At 33.8% G+C, this 18,899-nt stretch overlaps 1 protein-coding gene across 8 annotated transcripts in view; it reads left to right on the forward strand.

The window, feature by feature from the left end:
* The window catches only part of LOC106877599 (putative G protein-coupled receptor CG31760), a 1,070,704-nt gene that overhangs the window by 396,142 nt on the left and 655,663 nt on the right, over positions 1–18,899 (forward strand). Inside the window, exon 4 of one of the 8 annotated variants that reach the window (XM_089357297.1) lies at positions 12,567–12,675. The exons of the other annotated variants lie outside the window; for them this stretch is intronic. The gene's annotated coding sequence lies outside the window, so the exon portion shown is untranslated. The remainder of the gene's footprint in view (positions 1–12,566; positions 12,676–18,899) is intronic. 8 annotated transcript variants of the gene reach the window in all.

The raw sequence follows: 18,899 nt of genomic DNA on the forward strand, positions 1-18,899 counted from the left end.
ATATATATATATATATATATATATATATATATATATATATATATATATATATATATATATATATATATATATATATATATATATATATAAATATATATATATATATATATATATATATATATATATATATATATATATATATATATGTATATGTATATATATATATATATATATAGATATATATATATATATATATATATACAGACATACATATAGACATACATACATATATATATGCACACGGGCGTGTGTCTTCTACTATAGCCTCAGGCTGACCAAGGCCTTGTGAACAGATTTGGTAGACGGAAACTGAAAGAAGCCCGTCGTATTTATATATATATATGCAGTATTTATATATATATATGCAGTTCAATGCAAAAAAATTTCAAGTACTGCGCTACAAGACCACAAGTACCTCCCAACTGGCATACACAGGGCCTGGAGGTACTGCAATCCCAGAACAACAAACAGTTAGAGATCTGGGCATCAACATGTGTAGTGATGCATCATTTCACATGCACATTATCAAGTTGACAGCAAGGTGCAGACAACTGGCGGGGTGGATACTGAGGACTTTCCGTACAAGGGATCAAAAAGTCATGTTGATTCTATGGAAGACATTTGTTCTGAGCCGCCTAGACTATTGCTCTCAGTTGTGGTCACCACACAGTGTTAAGCGGACAGCAGAACTCGAGGCAATTCAGCGGCACTATACAAAAAAGATCGCCACAGTCCAACAGATGAACTACAGGGAGCGACTGAAGGCACTAGGTCTCTACTCCCTGGAGCGCAGGCGGGAGAGATATGTAATAATATACATATGGAAAATACTGGAAGGACTGGTGCCAAACTTTGGTATCAAGTACTACAGGAATGCCCGCACGGGTCGCCACTGCATGGTGCCAAAGGTACCGTCCACTGCATCTCACATAAGAACGAGATACTGCAGCAGCCTCGGTTTCAGAGGACCTCAGCTCTTCAATGCCCTGCCAAAACATTTGAGAGACATGCAAGACATGGATGCGGAGGTCTTCAAGACAAAACTTGACGCTTTCCTCTCCACAATACTAGACGAACCAATGGCTCGTAATGAGACGCAGTTTAGGGCAGCTGTGTCAAATTCTCTTATACACCAGATGTGCCATCAAAACTCTTGATTGGACCATGTCAGGTGGGGGAGAAGAGCCATGCAAAGAACGTGAAAATCACGGTGGTGCACCAGCATGACCGCAGCCACTTGGCTGAAACACATAAATAAATAAATAAATAAATAAATAAATATATATATGTGTGTGTGTGTGTGTGTGTGTGTGTGTGTGTGTGTGTGTGTATTCTCCCCGTCTATCCAGTTTGACAAGTGAGCTGACCGAAACTTAGATATCTTTTTATTATAGCCACACAGGGCTAAATACAGAAAATGGACAAATTACAAAGTAGAGCTTTTCTTGGGGTGGGGGGATAATTTGGATCAAAAGGGATCGCGGGAAGAAAAAAAGAAAAAAAACGTGGGGGGGGGCGATCAATAGGGATCGTGTATCACAGTCGATGTAAAAAACGGGGAACAGATTAGGTTTATCCGTGGAGAGAAAAGCCTACCGAAAAGACCACGGTCACCTCAGGCTTTTTTTTTTTTAAAGGTACATGAAAGTAAGTACCTTCTCTCTTTTTGTCTCTTTTTGTTACAAGTCTATGCTTAAAATGGTGTCGTCTTTCATTCTTACCATTCTTGCCACATTTACCCATTTTTTATTGAAACTTTCATTCGACAACACCTTCCTCTCTATCCTCATCCTCCTTTTCAAGTGGTACTTGAAAAAGTTGACGAGGGACTGACCAGAGAGGAAAGTGTTTGTTTGTAGACCTTTCAAACGCGTCCACCACACGCATTCTTTTGCCATAGCTATCAGTGTTACAAAAACCGTTTTTCCTTCCCGTTTAAAGGAAGGTGGAGGAACAATATTCACGATAGACTCGGCTGATAAGTGGGCTCGTCCCACACGCGACAACAGCCGTTCGACGAAGGTCCACAGCTCTGAAATATCTGGACACTGCACGAGTGCGTGCAGAACGGTTTCGTCGCTCTAACCGCATCTCGGGCAGGTCGGTCCGGTGGTTTTCGAACCGTGTCTGTAGATCTTCTCTCGAACTGGTAGTGTGTCTCGATAGCATTGACAAGCCAGGGATCTCTGGAAATTATCCATAGGCCCCGGCCCGAACGTCGTCTTGAAAAGGCGGGTTAGGAATTTCTCGTCGACACCCAGGTTTGCCCCGAGAGTGTCGTCAGACCTCCCCTCCACTAGTCCTCTATAGAACGCATTGGTCGTTTGGAAGTTGCACAAGTTTGATCCCGGACGGCAGAGCTGTTGTAGAGCTTGGCGACACTCGCGGTGCCAATCGCCCAGTTTCGGTCTCTTCCTGATCCATGTTTGCAGTTCGGTGAGTGAGACGAGCTGCGGGAAGGCGTGCCTCACAAACGGCGCCCACACCTGTTCACCGTCGTCAATGAAGTTCCAGAGATGCCGCAGTCTCAGCGCATGTCTGCGCATCATTAACCACGGCATCCCCAGTCCTCCACGTAACGGTTGTTGACAGATATGTTCCTTCCATTCATAGCAAAATACATAAATATATTAACATTGTATTCCTTTCTTAGATCTTGCTTTTTTTTTTTTTTTGCTTTCGCTCTTAATTGCCATTACAGCCGTAAGTACCTCTTTTAAAGGACTCGTTCCATTCGTTAATAAGACGTGAAGGCCTTCGTCTATAATTCAATACCAGTGAGTATATGTTTGAAAATCCACAAGTATACATACCGTAGTAAAAATATACACACTTGGTTACACACATATATTTCTATACTTATTCAAGTTAAGTAAATTTTAGAAAGCTTAGCTTTTGCTTTTATTTATTTAGTTATTCTTTTGGCTTCAAAAAGTTCTAATGACTTTTTACTCCCACTTAAGTTTAATCGCAGAAATGTTGTTATAAATCAGTTTACTGATTTTATGTAATTTCTCATTAAATCAGTAAACTCTGAGAAATACCGTCAAAATAACATCATCAATTTCTCATTAACTTTTTAATCATAATCCACAAAGTACAGCAACAAAGTTTTTTTTAATTGTAATAAACATTTTTAATCTCAAAAATAACAAAAGAAATGTTCATTTTGAAACGCATCAATCACTAGAAAATATATATATCTTATTTTACAGTGAAACATTTTACTAATCTTATCAAAATCTTCACACGTCTCATTAATCTAGCTACGTAACTACTTTGAACACCATCGATGTGGAGAAATGCTGTAACAATATCGAAATGAAACCTCTGATGAATAAATAATAAAAGAATAAATAATAAATTGCTCTGTATGAAATTAAAATGTAAACAAGAGGCAAAGAGAGAAAATAAACGCTAAAAATGAAATGAATAAACACAGAATACTGAGAGAATTAATTCATCGTGTAATAAGAATGCTGAGAAATTAGTCATATCGGTAATGAATATATGATTATTTAGTTTAGGCAATACAATAATAGGAATATCCTGCACATGTCAGGAATTCTCTTAGGCTTTGCGATACTAATTAACAGTGGTGAGAACGGAATGCTCTTAGGGTTTAGACTAATGCGTCAGGTGAGTATAGGGAGTTATATCAATTATTTCAATGACGAAACAGAAGTTACGAATTCACTTTCGTTTCTTACATATGTATTCTTTATAAGAAACATTGCACTCAAGTTGAGTGACTCCCAGGAAGCTATTAGATCTTGCACGCACCTGTGTTGTAAGTAGTTTGTTTCCCCAACAACAAGGATGCAGCTTCAGTTTCTTTGCGTGTAACCGTAGGTAATTATCTTCTACTATACCCTGGATAGATCAAAACCGTATCAATGAATTTGGTACACATAAACAGAAAGAAGCCGTCATACATTACGTGTGTGTATGTGTGTACGCACGAGTAGGTGTGTTTTTGTATGTATGTGTGTGTGTGTTCATATGTGTCTTTATATATCTCTGTTGTAAGTCTTTGTGCTTTTGGTTGTCCTCCACTACTACTTGTCAACTAGAGTTGATTTGTTTCCATCTCTGTAGATTATCGGCTCGGTAAAGAGACCAACAGAATAAGTACAGCCTTTAGAAAAAAGCAAGTGCTGCGATCGATTCGTTCACTTACATCTCTTTAGGGCGGTTCCCCATCATTGCCACATTCACCAAAATATAACGACTAAAAGAATAAAAGAATAACATATAATATCTATCTATCGATCTATCTATTATATATTTTTTATTTATCGCTCTCATTCTCTCGCTCTCCCTATATATGTATGCATGTATGTATGTATGTATGTATGTATGTATGTATGTATTGGGTTGTCCGGAAAGTTCTTGCCGATTTATAGTAGCTTACCTTTCGACTTGTTTTAGAACTTGATTGAGTCTATAATATAGGATTTGACTACACCTCCATTTAGAGCACCGTTTAAGTTAAGCTATCTTTTCGTGGGAGAAGGTTTATGTTCCTATAATCTGTGTTAATTCTGTAACCCTTTAAAATGGAATGATAAGAAAGTTCATTTTCGGCACTTGATGCTTTTCTTTTTCCGTAAAGTGAAAACTGCCTCACAAGCAACCAAAGAAATATACGCAATGTACGGTGATGTTTCTTTATCCGAAATAACTGTACGGAAGTGGTTCGTAAGGTTCAGAGCTGGAGATTGTAGCCTTATAGATAAAGAGCGATCAGCCATACCATCCACTACAAATGATGACCAAATCGAGTCATTAATTGAGAATATCCAACATTGCACAACCCGAAAATTGGCAGAAAGTCTCAACCTATCAAAATCCGTCGTTCATGAGCACCTGGTAAAGCTTGGGTACACAAATTCCTACGATGTTTGGGTACCACATGAGTTGAGTGAGAGGAACCTTTTGGATCGCATTTCCATCTGTGATTCGCTTTATAAATGGAATGAAAATGTGCCCTTCTTAAAGCAAACTGTGACAGGTGATTAGAAATCTATTATCTATCGAAATGTTCAGAGAAAGCGATCCTGGAGTAAGCTACATGAGCCACCCTTAGCCACCCCAAAAGCGGGCCTTCACCCTAAAAATGTCTTGCTTTGAGCCTGATGGTATTGGAAAGGAATTCTGTACTATGAGCTTCTCCCAAGTAACCAGACAATTAATTCTGAGAAATACTGCACACAACTGGACGAGTTAAAAGCAGCAATTCAAGAGAACGTCCAGAATTGGCCAACAGGAAGGGTGTTGTTTTCCAGTATGATAATGCAAGACCACATGTTTTTGGGGGAACCAGACAAAATTTGCTGCAGCTGGGCTGGGATGTGTTACCCCACTCTCCATATTCACCAGATATTGCTCCTTCGTATTTCCACTTATTCAGGTCTCTGCAGAATAGTCTTAATGCTAAAAATTTCAATTCCTTGGATAACGTAAAAAGATACCTTGATGAATTTTTTGTCATGAAACCACCTCAATTCTGGGAAGAGGGTATTTTCAAGTTAAAAAAAAGATGGAGACGCATTGTGCAACAGCATGGTTCATATTTGGTTGATTAAAAATGTAATGGCAAGTATTTATTGACCTTTTTCTTTCCTTTAAAAACCGGCACGAACTTTCCGGACAACCCAGTATATATAAACACATATTCATATATATATATATATATATATATATATATATATATATATATATATATATATATATATACATATATATATATATATATATATATATATATATATATATATATATATATATATATAGAGAGAGAGAGAGAGAGAGAGAGAGAGAGAGAGAGAGTTAATTCGATGGCGTTAAGTCCTCATTAAGGATTATATAATCCAAGGCATTCCACTGGTTTAATCCGTATCATATAATGGTAAAGTCATTGGCATATGTTTAGGATTACTGAATCTTTTTTAATTTTGAGGGAAAAACAAGGAGCAGAAAATGGAGAATAAATGGGTGTAAGTACTGATTTATTTGCATGTTGTAGGAAGATGACGTCTGTTTTTGAAAACAAAAACATTACAAATAAATAAATAAACTGATCGGAAGTTGAAAGCTCATAGAGAGTTAAGAAATACATAAGAAAGAACTTATACATATGTTTCTGTCGAACCATTTTGTTGATAGGAATCTCCAAGCATGTTGTTTAATGCCAAGGAATGTTGTTTAATGCCATTCACGAAGCAAGTGAAATCTAACATAATTTTAATAACACACAAGATAATTAATATACACTTCAACTTAAATAAAAACAAATACAGTGAATTACTTCATAGCGGTTGTTTCCATATGGCTTTTCAGTAACTCGCACTCTATTTAGATAATATCATCTATTAACTCTGCTAAACTAGATAAATCTTACGCTAAACGTACAGCACATCAGCTTAACAATCAAGGGAAAATCACTCGCCCCAACCAACATGAAAATCCCTCTGATAATATTAGTAACTTTTGTGATTGTATAATTAAAGAACAGTGTAAATTTAATAATCATTGCCAAAAAAATGTTAGCAAGCCACCGTGGAAGCTGCCGGTAAACATCTACTCTTCTATCGGTTCTTTATTAACACCAAGCTCGCGTACCATGAGCTTACTTTTCAAAATCCAAAGAAACTTTCATAAACTAGCCTGAGTAGTTTTAAAATTAGATGCAAAGTTTTATATAAGGCCAAACCCTTCCATCACCAGATAAATACTGTGACCTATGTACAACTGAACACTATAGAATTCCTTTTTCTACTAAAAACTATTAAGTGAGAGAGTCGGGAAATTCTCTCCATGCCTTCACACTCATAGATAACTTTGTTATAAATTCCACTAAATCTTTATATAATCACTACATCAATTATATATGATATATTTATACCAATATTTATTTTTATTTTATTTCTCTAAATTTTATATTTTATATTTTCATCTTCTTACTATCATATTTTATTTTGTTTCAATATATCTATATTATTCTCATACTTTATTCGTCTTTTTATCTTTTTCTATTTATTTATTTAATCCTGAATTTATTGATACAAACCTTACTTTCCTCATGAAGACCACTGCATGTGTTATATGGTTACTCTTTTTTGAAATCCTAATTATAAACGTACCTCTATGATTTTTTAAAACACGCTCATTCTATTTGTTTATTTTCATATTTTGCATGATTTGATCCAAATTTCTTTATATTAATTGTACTCATGAGTAACACGGTGCACATATGAAACAATTCCTTTTGTACCGTAATGTACTATTAGTTATTATTTATATTCACTACATTAGCCATTCAAAGTTCACAACCTGTACCTCCTTTTCGTTTTTGGAGCCAACACTTTTTTAAAAAATTGCTTAATGGAAATCCTAATTGGTTGCGTACGTAATTTCACATCCATAACTTTCGTTTTTTTATAAATCCAAAACCGATGCACATCGACATTTATTCACAAAAAATATATAGATAATCTAATCACCGTCTTCTTGTTATTTTTCCTTCTCTGTCGGTTTCCTTTTCAGAATATAGACAACACGTTTGTATACACATATCAAAATGACTTAATACCTTCCTCATAGTAATTAATTTCTTAACGAGAACCCCTATATATTCTCATTCTAGTTTCTAACCTTCTAACGCTATTAAAATAACATTTATTTCTATTTTTATTTTTATCAAACCCTTGTACAATAACCTTAAACATGAGTAATTATATATTATTAATTACCACATTCTTCTTTTTCCCCTTCTTTGATTACTCTATTATTGGAAGTAAGAAGGTCAGCCTTGTATAGCATAGAAAATTGCAAAGATAAAGCACTGTACATGGACTTGAGAAAGAATGATTTTGAAAATAGGTGGTTAAAGAAAAGAATGCATGGACAATTTCATAGGAATGTTGAAGATAAAACAGGCGGAGTAAAAAGATGGCTATGGATGACTATAATAATTTTAATTTTCTGTACACCTCTGGTAGTATGCGTTTTCATGCACGTTCACCGTATTCGGTACCAGATGTCTTTCGCAGTGTGGATATAGGTGCCACTGAATCTACTTCAGGAATTCCCTCGTACCCGTCGTGTTTGTAACATATGAGAGAGAAAAAAGAAAATGAATGATTAATAAATTAATCGTTATGATCATTTCGAGTCATCGTGCACCCGTCCCTCACGGATGAAATTCTGTATAAATTGATGTGCCTCATCAGGTGACTTGTCAAATGGTACCTGGTTCTTTAATCTCTGTTTCGCTTATTTCGATTAGAATACATTGTGGTATTTGCGTTTAACTGGTGTCAAGCAAGAAAAAAGCATGAGTTGGAATGAGTTAGAATGAAGAACAATTCAGTTATAGGTTGTAAACCTACTTACAAAGAACCATAAATAAGTAGACAATGAACAAGCAAATCAAGTACTATGCTTTGCATTGATAAAAAGATACGTTAAATAAAGTAATAAAATTATAAAACAGCTATGTATCAGACAAAAAACAGGGTTATTTTATCATTTTATGGTTTTTATTTAACGTATCTCTTTATGGGTGCGAATCATTGTACACATTTTATTTACGGTTCTTTGTACGTAGGTGCATAACCTATAAGAGAACTGTTGTTAATTTTATCTCATTCTAACTCATGTTTTCTCTTGTATGCGAGTGCCTATTAACAAATACCACAATATATTCTAATCGAAATAACCAAAACGCAGATTAAACAACGAGGTGCCTTTTGACAAAGCACTCGACGTAGCACAACTACACCGAATGATGCACCACAAGAATTTGAAGAGAATCTCACCCGTGAGGGACCGATGCACGACGGATAAAAACGATCGTAGTGATAAATAAAAAATCTCCCGAATTCCATTTTTTTTCTCTTTCTCTATTATGTTATGTACATATATGCACACACACACACACACACATATACATATATATGTGTGTGCGTGTGTGTGTGTGTGTGTGTGTGTATGTGTGTGTGTGTGTGTGTGTGTGTATGTCTGCACATGTATATTGATAGATAGATAGATAGATAGATAGATAGATAGATAGATAGATAGATAGATAGATAAGCAGACAGACAGACAATTAGACAGATAGATAGATACATACATACGGTGAGCATTTCGACGGCAGTGAGCTGGCAGAAACGTTAGCACACCGGGCGAAATGCTTAGCAGTATTTCGCCTGCCGTTACGTTCTGAGTTCAAATTCCGCCAAGGTCGACTTTGCCTTTCATCCTTTTGGCGTCGATAAATTAAGTACCAGTTACGCACCCTTTGTCTGTCCTTGTTTGTCCCCTCTATGTTTAGCCCCTTGTGGGCAATAAAGAAATAAGATACATACATACATAGATTTATATTTATTTATTACTATATACTCAAGTAAATATGTAAACATGCATCACATCAGCTCAAGTATCCTAACACCTTTATATGTATTTGTGTTTCCAATTTCGTAACTCACTATTCAATTAAAACTATGTTGTAATGTGTGCGATGGAATCCTTGATGCATTAAGTCAAGGAGTTTCAGAGAATTAAAATTCTAATGAACTTAATGAATTTACCATTAGTGACAAGGACAGTCATTATTTGAACACTACTTGTAATAATCTGACAGGGAAGAAACAAGCCCTAAATTTCAAATGATTTAAATTAAACCACAAATGCAATATTATTGATGGTTGATCATCAGCAGTACAATCGCTTCATGGATTAGCTTTCTTGGGCCTCATGATCAATGCATAGTTACACGGATATTGCTATTATTAGATCATTATAGACGTATGATAAATGAACATAGAGTAATGTGATAACTTAAAGGAGTGCTTGCGGGAGATTATTCAGGAACACATGCTAACGTAAATTTAATGCTAGAAATGGTACAAGCAGGAATATTATATAAGTCAATAAAATTTGGATAAACTTATATCATTAGCAATGAGAAACGTCATTAACTAGATGATGAATCCTTGTCAGGATAAGGTATTTGGGGACAATCCCAGAAATTAATTAATAAAACTCAGTTGAATGAGAAATACAGTTAGAGATAAATCTGATTCTTAGCTGCGTGATGTCATTACAGTATATTTTCTTATATATATATATTCCTGTTACATCAGAGACATAAGGAAAGTAGAGATATTAGTACAATTCTTGTCAAATCAAAATCATCGGCGTTGTAACGTAAGATAACCAGTCCGAGAAACTTTAATATACATACATATGTTCATATATAACACTGGCCAACAAATTATTTTCTGCTGACCTACGTTTTAGACCTGTTGTGGGGTAATTAGGGTCACTGCGTTTTAAAATAGCAATAGTTTTTTTTCTATCACGTCTAGCTCCTTCTGTATGGACTGGTCCATATTGGCCCCACCCGTAGCTCTATGTTTAAAATGTTTGAATTTTCCTGACTCTCTTTGTTATATATGCGGGTGTTTTACAGTACCAAGTCAAAGAATGAACGCTAGTGTCATTGTGAAAAGATCCTACTTGACTTACTTAAAGTTGGTAATCAGGATGAATTGTGGGCCCGCACAATGTATGTAAACCCTACATCGAAAATCTACGCCAATGGACAAATAATACCACAAGGAAACAACTAACATTGGTATTCCTATGATATAGTGGGAGCGAAAGAACCATAGAAGCGATTGCTACTTTTGTCTCACAAAGACGTCTGGTCATAGCAAGAGAACGTGGCAGAAAATACGTTATCCAAATCTGGATTCGACAATTCATCCAGTGCTTCACTTAGATGGAATACCAGTACTCGTTTTCAAGGATCTACCTTCACTGTGAGGTGAAAGTGGTATATGTGAAGTAGATGTAAATCATGAACATGACAATGATTAGACTTTGTAGAAACATCAGCCAAAAAACGTGAAAACTTCAACCAGACAGAACTTAATGATTTAGTTAGAGACCTAGGACTGTCAACAGAGTTATTAGGCTAATGGAACATGCACATGACTGCAGACGAGGCTGAAAGAGAAGAATTTGTTGCAGAAAGAAACAAACGTGACTTTGTTATCGGAACAAGGAAAAAGTTTCTTGGCATTGTTTACAGTTGGAAAAGATTTTGTTTACTGTTGTGACGTGGCGAGACTGTTAAACCTGATGGGTGTTGAACAGTATGATCCTAGAGAATGGAGGCTCTTCATAGATAGTACAATGAAGAGTCTAAAAAATGTGTATTGCTCTATAATGGAAACTTGTTTGATGCGCTTCCTATTGGTCACTCTGTACACTTAAAAGAGGATTATGATCACAGAAAAGTTGTATTAAATTTACTTAATTATGATGAGCAGAAAGTTAACGAAATGCAAGAATTTCTCCAGTTCGATGTCTGACATAGGAAAAAGAGCATGGGTTTCATTTGCCACTGTTATGAAAGGATTTTTAGGGAGCGTAAAGGTTGTAAACTACAAGAATTTGGTGGAGACATTAGTTGATAGCTTTCATCTTCTAGCCTGCAACATGAGCATAAAGCTTCATTTCCTCAATAACCATCTCGATGAATTTCCTGCTAGTCTCGTAGACATGAGCGATGAGCATGGTGAATGATTTCATCAAGCAATAAAGATTATGGAGGAGAGATATCAAGTCTGATGGAACATACACATGACGGCAGACTACTGTTGGAATATTCAAAGAGACTGTGTAAACATAAAAGACTCTAGACGCTCTCGCAAGCGGAAATTTGTTCCGTGGATATGAAAGTATGTGTATGGTGGTTTCTGTTTTATCCATCATATTAGAACGTTAACAGAAGGTATTTAGTAAAAGTTAATGCTATCTTACATTTCATATTCTATTGACGTTATAACTTATGGTTTGAAGCTATAAAACTTATTGAACTATCCTGACCAGATAAATTATTTATACAGTACTTCATAAAATAGAGTTATGCTATAGAATGAAAACCTGATGTATTAGGAAACAATGGATGCCAAATTGGAAATCAGCAACTCAAAATGAACTAAAAACAATCCCAAAACCGAAGTCAGCAAAAAGTGTGTTGACCAGTGTAATATGATATACACACTCATACATAAATATAATATATATATATAGAAATGTATATGTACTTACGTGTTCGTATATATATATATATATATATATATATATATATATATATATATATATATATATATATATATATATATATATATATATATATATATATATATATATATATATATATATATATATATATATATATATATATATATATATATATATATATATATATATATATATATATATATATATATATATATATATATATCAATGAGAGATTGAAACCTTGTGAGAGAAGAATGAAACTGTCTGATAGAAAGAAAATTGATAAGCTGTCAGTATCTCTGGAGACGTTCAATTCTTGAGTAAGCAATATTGTTTTGATGTTTTTAAATTTTTTAAATGAAATGTTCTGCATAGGGAACATGATATTTTTTACTTAGTATTTATACACAAACTGTTGTTTCCTAATGAAATAATTATAGGAAAGTTTTTTTTTATTATCTATTTAGTCTAGAAATATCTTCCTGAAGATTTCTTATGAAGATGTAATGAAAAGATTCTGAAATCAATAACTCTCCAGCGAAAGAATAATTATTTTTAAAATATTACAAATCTACGGTAAAATATAATATTTATATCCTCAAATAAATCTGTCTTTTCCTTTTCGCACAAGTAAACAATAAATTAAAATGATATAAAAGACTATGTATTCTGCTCCGGAGACAGAACGTAAACTATTTTAAAGATTTATACAATACAAGAACGTGACTCGTATTGAAAAATCGACGATTGCATATTCGGTATTCAAAAATGTGATATTTCAAATATAAATTTGCAATTTGCTAAAGTTTCACATATAAATTATTTATAAATATATCAACCGCATCTTCTAATACGATATTTAATATGCCAAGTAAAATTCTTTTGTAGATAAACTTTCTTCAAAAACGTTCAATTGACACATAGCTTTTCCTAAGTAGTTGTGTTGCCTAAATCTCTAACATCCTATCAATTTTTCTATTTGGAGTAAATAAATTACACTACGATTTCGTGTAAGAAACAATTCCTCTACAAATTTATTAAAATACACAAAGAACCAAGAATTAGAAAACTATAATCAATTAGAACTAGTGATGCCCCTAGTTGGAACTGTCAGAACACCTACCTATTTGTGCTACACGGACGTTTTATGAGTCTGTAGACAAAACATACAAGATATATACTTATGTTTATAGATATATACCTCATGGAAAAAGGAGTTTGTGAAGTAGGTTAAATAAACGATTGTAAATCGGAATTGAATAGACTTTGCATATTATATTCGTGTTATTATATAAACAGCCACTACACAATTATATTTTGCTGCAGAACATCAGCCAGTTCGATTAAATTGATCTTTCTAATAAATCTGAATAATAAATTTATTTATTTGAGTCCTTTTGAACACCTAGTGACCTTACACTTGAAACATTGGTGTTTAAATATTACTATTCCGATTGTTATTCTACTTTATGATAAGTATAGTATTTAACTTTAATCGTTAGAAGAAATATTAAGGCTATTTCACTCCCACTTGGTTGTCACTTTCTGCGATATGTTGACGACGGCTATTATAAAGGTCATTTTTACATGTAATAATATTGATAATTATAAAGATGATAACAAAAATGGTTGTAATGATGATTATGAGGATGTTGATGATGATGATGATGATGATGTTGACGATGACGATGACGTTGACTATAATGATGATGACTATAGTGATATAGTGTGGAGGACCAGGGTTGCTTGTGATGATAATGATGACGACGGAGACGACGATGTAATCAAGGCATTGCAAATAGCACACGCTACGAGTACAGTTTCACTACAAAACATGCTATATAGTATTCTATAATGCAGTTGAATCAAAGCTTTGACAATTGCCCCACTAGAATGGTTAGAATGATTTTGTCTTTTAATTTTCGTTTATAGTAATAATGAAAGCAACAGTTATATACTGAGATTCATTTAGCCGAATAAACCTTCCCTCAAAATGTACGGCCTTTTGACAAATTTAGAAATCACTGATTCATCTTGAATAATTGTGACGCTCTGCTTTGTTTTGTATTGCGTGAACATATATAGCCCAATTATAGCCCAATGTATTAGCAAACAATGGAACATATTTCAATCCGAAATTGCCCAAAATTTAATGTTTCATGGGCATAATTAGACAGGTATTGGTGAAAATCCGAAAGATCTCAAAAAATTTGAGAGTGCGAATGATTTCAAAATGTCTTTAAATATTTTGGAGGAAGAGCTTTTATGAAACAGAAACATCCATAATTCACAATAAGCGATTGTAGAAGAGCGGAAGCTAGCCATTAATGGTTTGTATATTTTGGATTCATGGTCTAAGTTTTGTGCAAGGTTTTGCCAAATTAGTGAAAATATTTGATCTTAGGTACGAAATGTTAATAATAATAATAATAATAATAATAATAATAATAATAATAATAATAATAATAAAAATAATAATAATAATAATAATAATAATAATAATAATAATAATAATAATAATAATAATAATAATAATAATAATAATAATAATAATTCGCTACCGAACTCTTAGATACCCACCAGCTTGATCAGGTTGAAGGAAATGCGCCAACTGTTGCTGCAAATAAAATAAAATTAATTGCAAAGACAAAAGCACATGAAAAATTAGTAAGCAGATGGGAACAGAAACCTCTGCATGGCAAGTATGTGGCTCGTAGCAAACAAGCTGATGTCGACCAGAAACGCACGCATCAGTGGTTACGAAGTTCAGGGCTAAAAGCAGAGAGTGAAGGTTTTATATTGGCTGCTCAAGACCAAAGCTTATTAACCCAATGTGATAAAAGATGGAGCTGACCCAAAATGCCGATTTTGTAACGATGCGATTGAAACTATAGACCACCTAATCTCAGGGTGTAGAGTCTTAGCACCTGTAGAATATAAAGCAAGACATGACAGATTTGGCCAGTATTTGCACTGGACAATATGTCAGCATTATAATATCAAAACCGCTGACAAATGGTATAAACACCATCCTGAAGCTGTGACTGAGGTAGAAAATGTATCGATTCGATGGGACTTCCCCGTACATACTGACAAGGCTATCAAAGCTAATAAACCGGATATTATTATAAAAAGACCAGACAAAGAAGACGTGTTTATTAATTGACATGAGTATTCCCTCTGATCATAATATAGCGGCGAAAGAATTTGACAAGATCAGTAAATATAAAGACTTGCTAATAGAAATTGAAAAAAATGTGGCACCTCAAGGCGACTACCATACCAGTGATTGTAGGATCTCTAGGAATGATAAAAAAAAGGTACTGAAACCTATTTGAAAATTATACCAGGCTTACCATCCCTACAGGAAGTGCAAAAAATCGTGCTAACTGGAACGACTCATGTACTGAGAAGAGCATTATCGTTGTAAAAACAACATCCATTCATGAATTTTTTTTTTCTTAAATACATGTTTTACCTGTGAATTTGCGTGTGTAAACTGGGAATTCATACAACGAGTTTCTCTGCCCTAGGTGTACGGAAAACACTCGGCGAGAAATGGAAGAAAATTTGAAGAAAGAAAAAAAACAACACAATAATAATAATAATAATAATAATAATAATAATAATAATAATAATAATAATAATAATAATAACTATGATGATGATGATGATGATGATGATGATGATGATGATGAAAGTCCCGATGCAGTACCAGGCAGTGGCTCTATGCCCTGATGCAGTACCAGGCAGTGGCTCTCATGGTTTTCATCTGAACTGATCAGATGTGTTACTATGTATAAGTTCTGTCTTAGTATAAAAGATGGGCTACAGCAAATATTCTGCTCGATACTACAGATTTGCTTGTCAGTTGTTTCACCTTAACCAGTTAGTGGCTAACGATACTTGCATCTCTGATCAAGATCAGATGTAGTGGAGGAGTATCATAGCCATGTGATACTGTGGGGTTTGAATAATTCACTTCTGGAAACACAGGTTTTTCGCTCATCATCCTGAAATAAATCTTACTTAGGGACCTTTTGAGCGAGATGGGCTACTCGACATGAAGAAAATTCTAGCTAGGCCCCCGCCTGCAAGGTCATGCGCTGTTTATCTTGATATGAGATCTCTATGTGACGCACATATTGTTGTGGTGCATGTGCCTGGTATATTCTTATCAGACGGGTAGCAATGATGGTTGTATTGGGCTTCGTATATTTGTACCTCAGTGTCAGTTTGATAGCGGGCGCTGCACTCTCACTCAATGACAACAAAAATAATAATAATAATAATAATAATAATAATAATAATAACAACAACAACAACAACAACAACAACAATAATAATAATAATAATAATAATAATAATAATGATTACAACAACAACAACAATATTAGTCGAAGTGGCAGCATATTTTATGATGCACATGAAGACAGAGAACTTTATTTTAAAAGGAGAACCACAGATGTCTTTTCTAAAAGTGATGTCTTTCTCAGAAGATCGAGGACTCCTGTACCCCGTGTAACAGTTCTGAGACCTAGAATATAAGACGAGGTTTAAGACTGTCCCACGGGCTAAAGGAATCTATTTAGCAGCACGAGACCTATGAGCACATGTAGCAGTGGTGCACCACAGCCTTTCGGCCGAAACGTTTTCTGGTTTTTTATTTATATGTGTGTGTGTGTGTGTGTGTATGTGTGTATGTTTGAGTGTGTATATGTAAGGTCATAAGAGCAGGAAATTTGTAAGCTTCGAGCAGTCCGTGATAGGCATATAAAACAACATTCAGGAACAATAATTTATTGGCATGGAAGGTTTTAAGCTTACTATTTAGCAACTTGAACTCCAGTTTAGCTTACTGTTTGTAACTTGAATTGCAATGAATGCGAAAAAGAATCGAAATTGAGGTACTGGAGCAGGTAAAATTCTGGCTAGATAATTATTCAATGTGGGGTACTCAGTGAGCTGTTCATCAGGCCGAAGATACATTAATTATATAAAGGTTACACTGTCGTTAAGGAATTCGAAGTTTACTGGCCTAAGACATAATTTGACATTTTTTTTTCATAATTACTTAACGACAGTGTAATCTTCATATGGTTCAGGTATGTTCGGACTAAGTACCCCTCGTTTAGTAATTATTACATCAGAGGATCTGAACTTTACTAGCACCACCCTCATTTTAGATTTAAATATGTATATGTATGTATGTATTATATATATATATATATATATATATATATATATATATATATATATATATATATATATATATATATATATATATATCAGATATTAAATAACATTAAATACATATATATGTATATATATATATATACATATATATATATATATATATATATATACATATATATATATACATATATATATATATATATATATATATATATATATATATATATATATATATATATATATATATATATATATATATATATATATATATATATTCGGCATGCTTGACCGCTAAGTTTACGATTTTTTTCATTGCCTCTCAGTCCAATTTTCTCTCATTCCTTCCTGTTGAAGAGCGTAAGATCGAAACGTGGAAGACTTTTTTTCATTTTCCCGAGCGTCAAACTAAAACACTTGCTTGTTGATCGTAAATTTGTCATCGCCTTTTTTTATTCTATAAATTTGAACTATATATATATATATATATATATATATATATATATATATATATATATATATATATATATAGGTGAGAAAGTTGGTATGTGAAAGCACGTGGTTGGATGTATAAAAGATAATAAGAGTGAAAATAACTACACAAGTCTTGTGTTACATGGTTAAAGTATATATTTAAATTATGAAAAGACAACACGAAACCGGTTATTTCTCCAAATACAATGTTTATATACCAAAAAAATTTTATAACATTTTTCTGACATAATTTAAATATATACTTTAACCATGTAACACAAGCCTTCTGTAGTTTTTCACTCTTATTATCTTTTATATATATATATATATATATATATATATATATATATATATATATATATCAGGTTATCCCATAAGCAATGTCTGAATTTTGGGTAAGAAAAGAAGCTATCCAATTTTGCATTTTATTAAAATTTAGTTATGTATATAATTCTCATCATTATCGCTGACTTCTTTCCTGCGACTCACCATTTTTTTAAATTTTATTCCATTGGTGAAAAATTCTTTTGGTTTTGATGAAAGGATGGAAGAGAGATAAGTTTTGACCTCTTTTGGGGTTTTTGAGTAGTAATCCGTCTAAATGATCATGTAAGCTTCAGAACGAATATTAACCTAAAGGAGCGAGTTCTGGGGAATAAGGCAAGTGAGGCATTTTTTCCAGCCAAGTTCTTTGGTATTTTTCTGCTATAATCGTTGCAGTGTGATGGAACATCGTTCCCATACGAGTCACCAAGCCAGGCATTTTTTTCCTTCAAAAGAGCATCGAACCGCTCTAAATGTTTGCAATAGGTATATATATAGACAGTAACTTTTGCTTTCATTAATAGCAACTCAATGTGTATAACGCCAATGCAATCTCACCAAGCAGAAAGAACATTTTTGCATGGAGGTTCTATTAGGGTTGTGGTTTAGCCTGTTCTCGACAACTAAGCCAGTACCTGCGCTGTTTAACATTTTCATAAAAAATCATTTCTCATCATCATTCACAGATCTGTCCAAAATTTGTGAGATATGTTCGCAAGAATTGAGCAGATGTCCATTCGTAACATTCGTTTGGTCTCAGTCAAACCAAGGGGAAGCCATCTTCTGAGTTTGGTCATCTTTTCAAGCTG

This window comes from Octopus bimaculoides, chromosome 9, assembly GCF_046866305.1.
Source record: "Octopus bimaculoides isolate indiv1 chromosome 9, ASM4686630v1, whole genome shotgun sequence".
Classification (NCBI taxonomy): domain Eukaryota; kingdom Metazoa; phylum Mollusca; class Cephalopoda; order Octopoda; family Octopodidae; genus Octopus; species Octopus bimaculoides.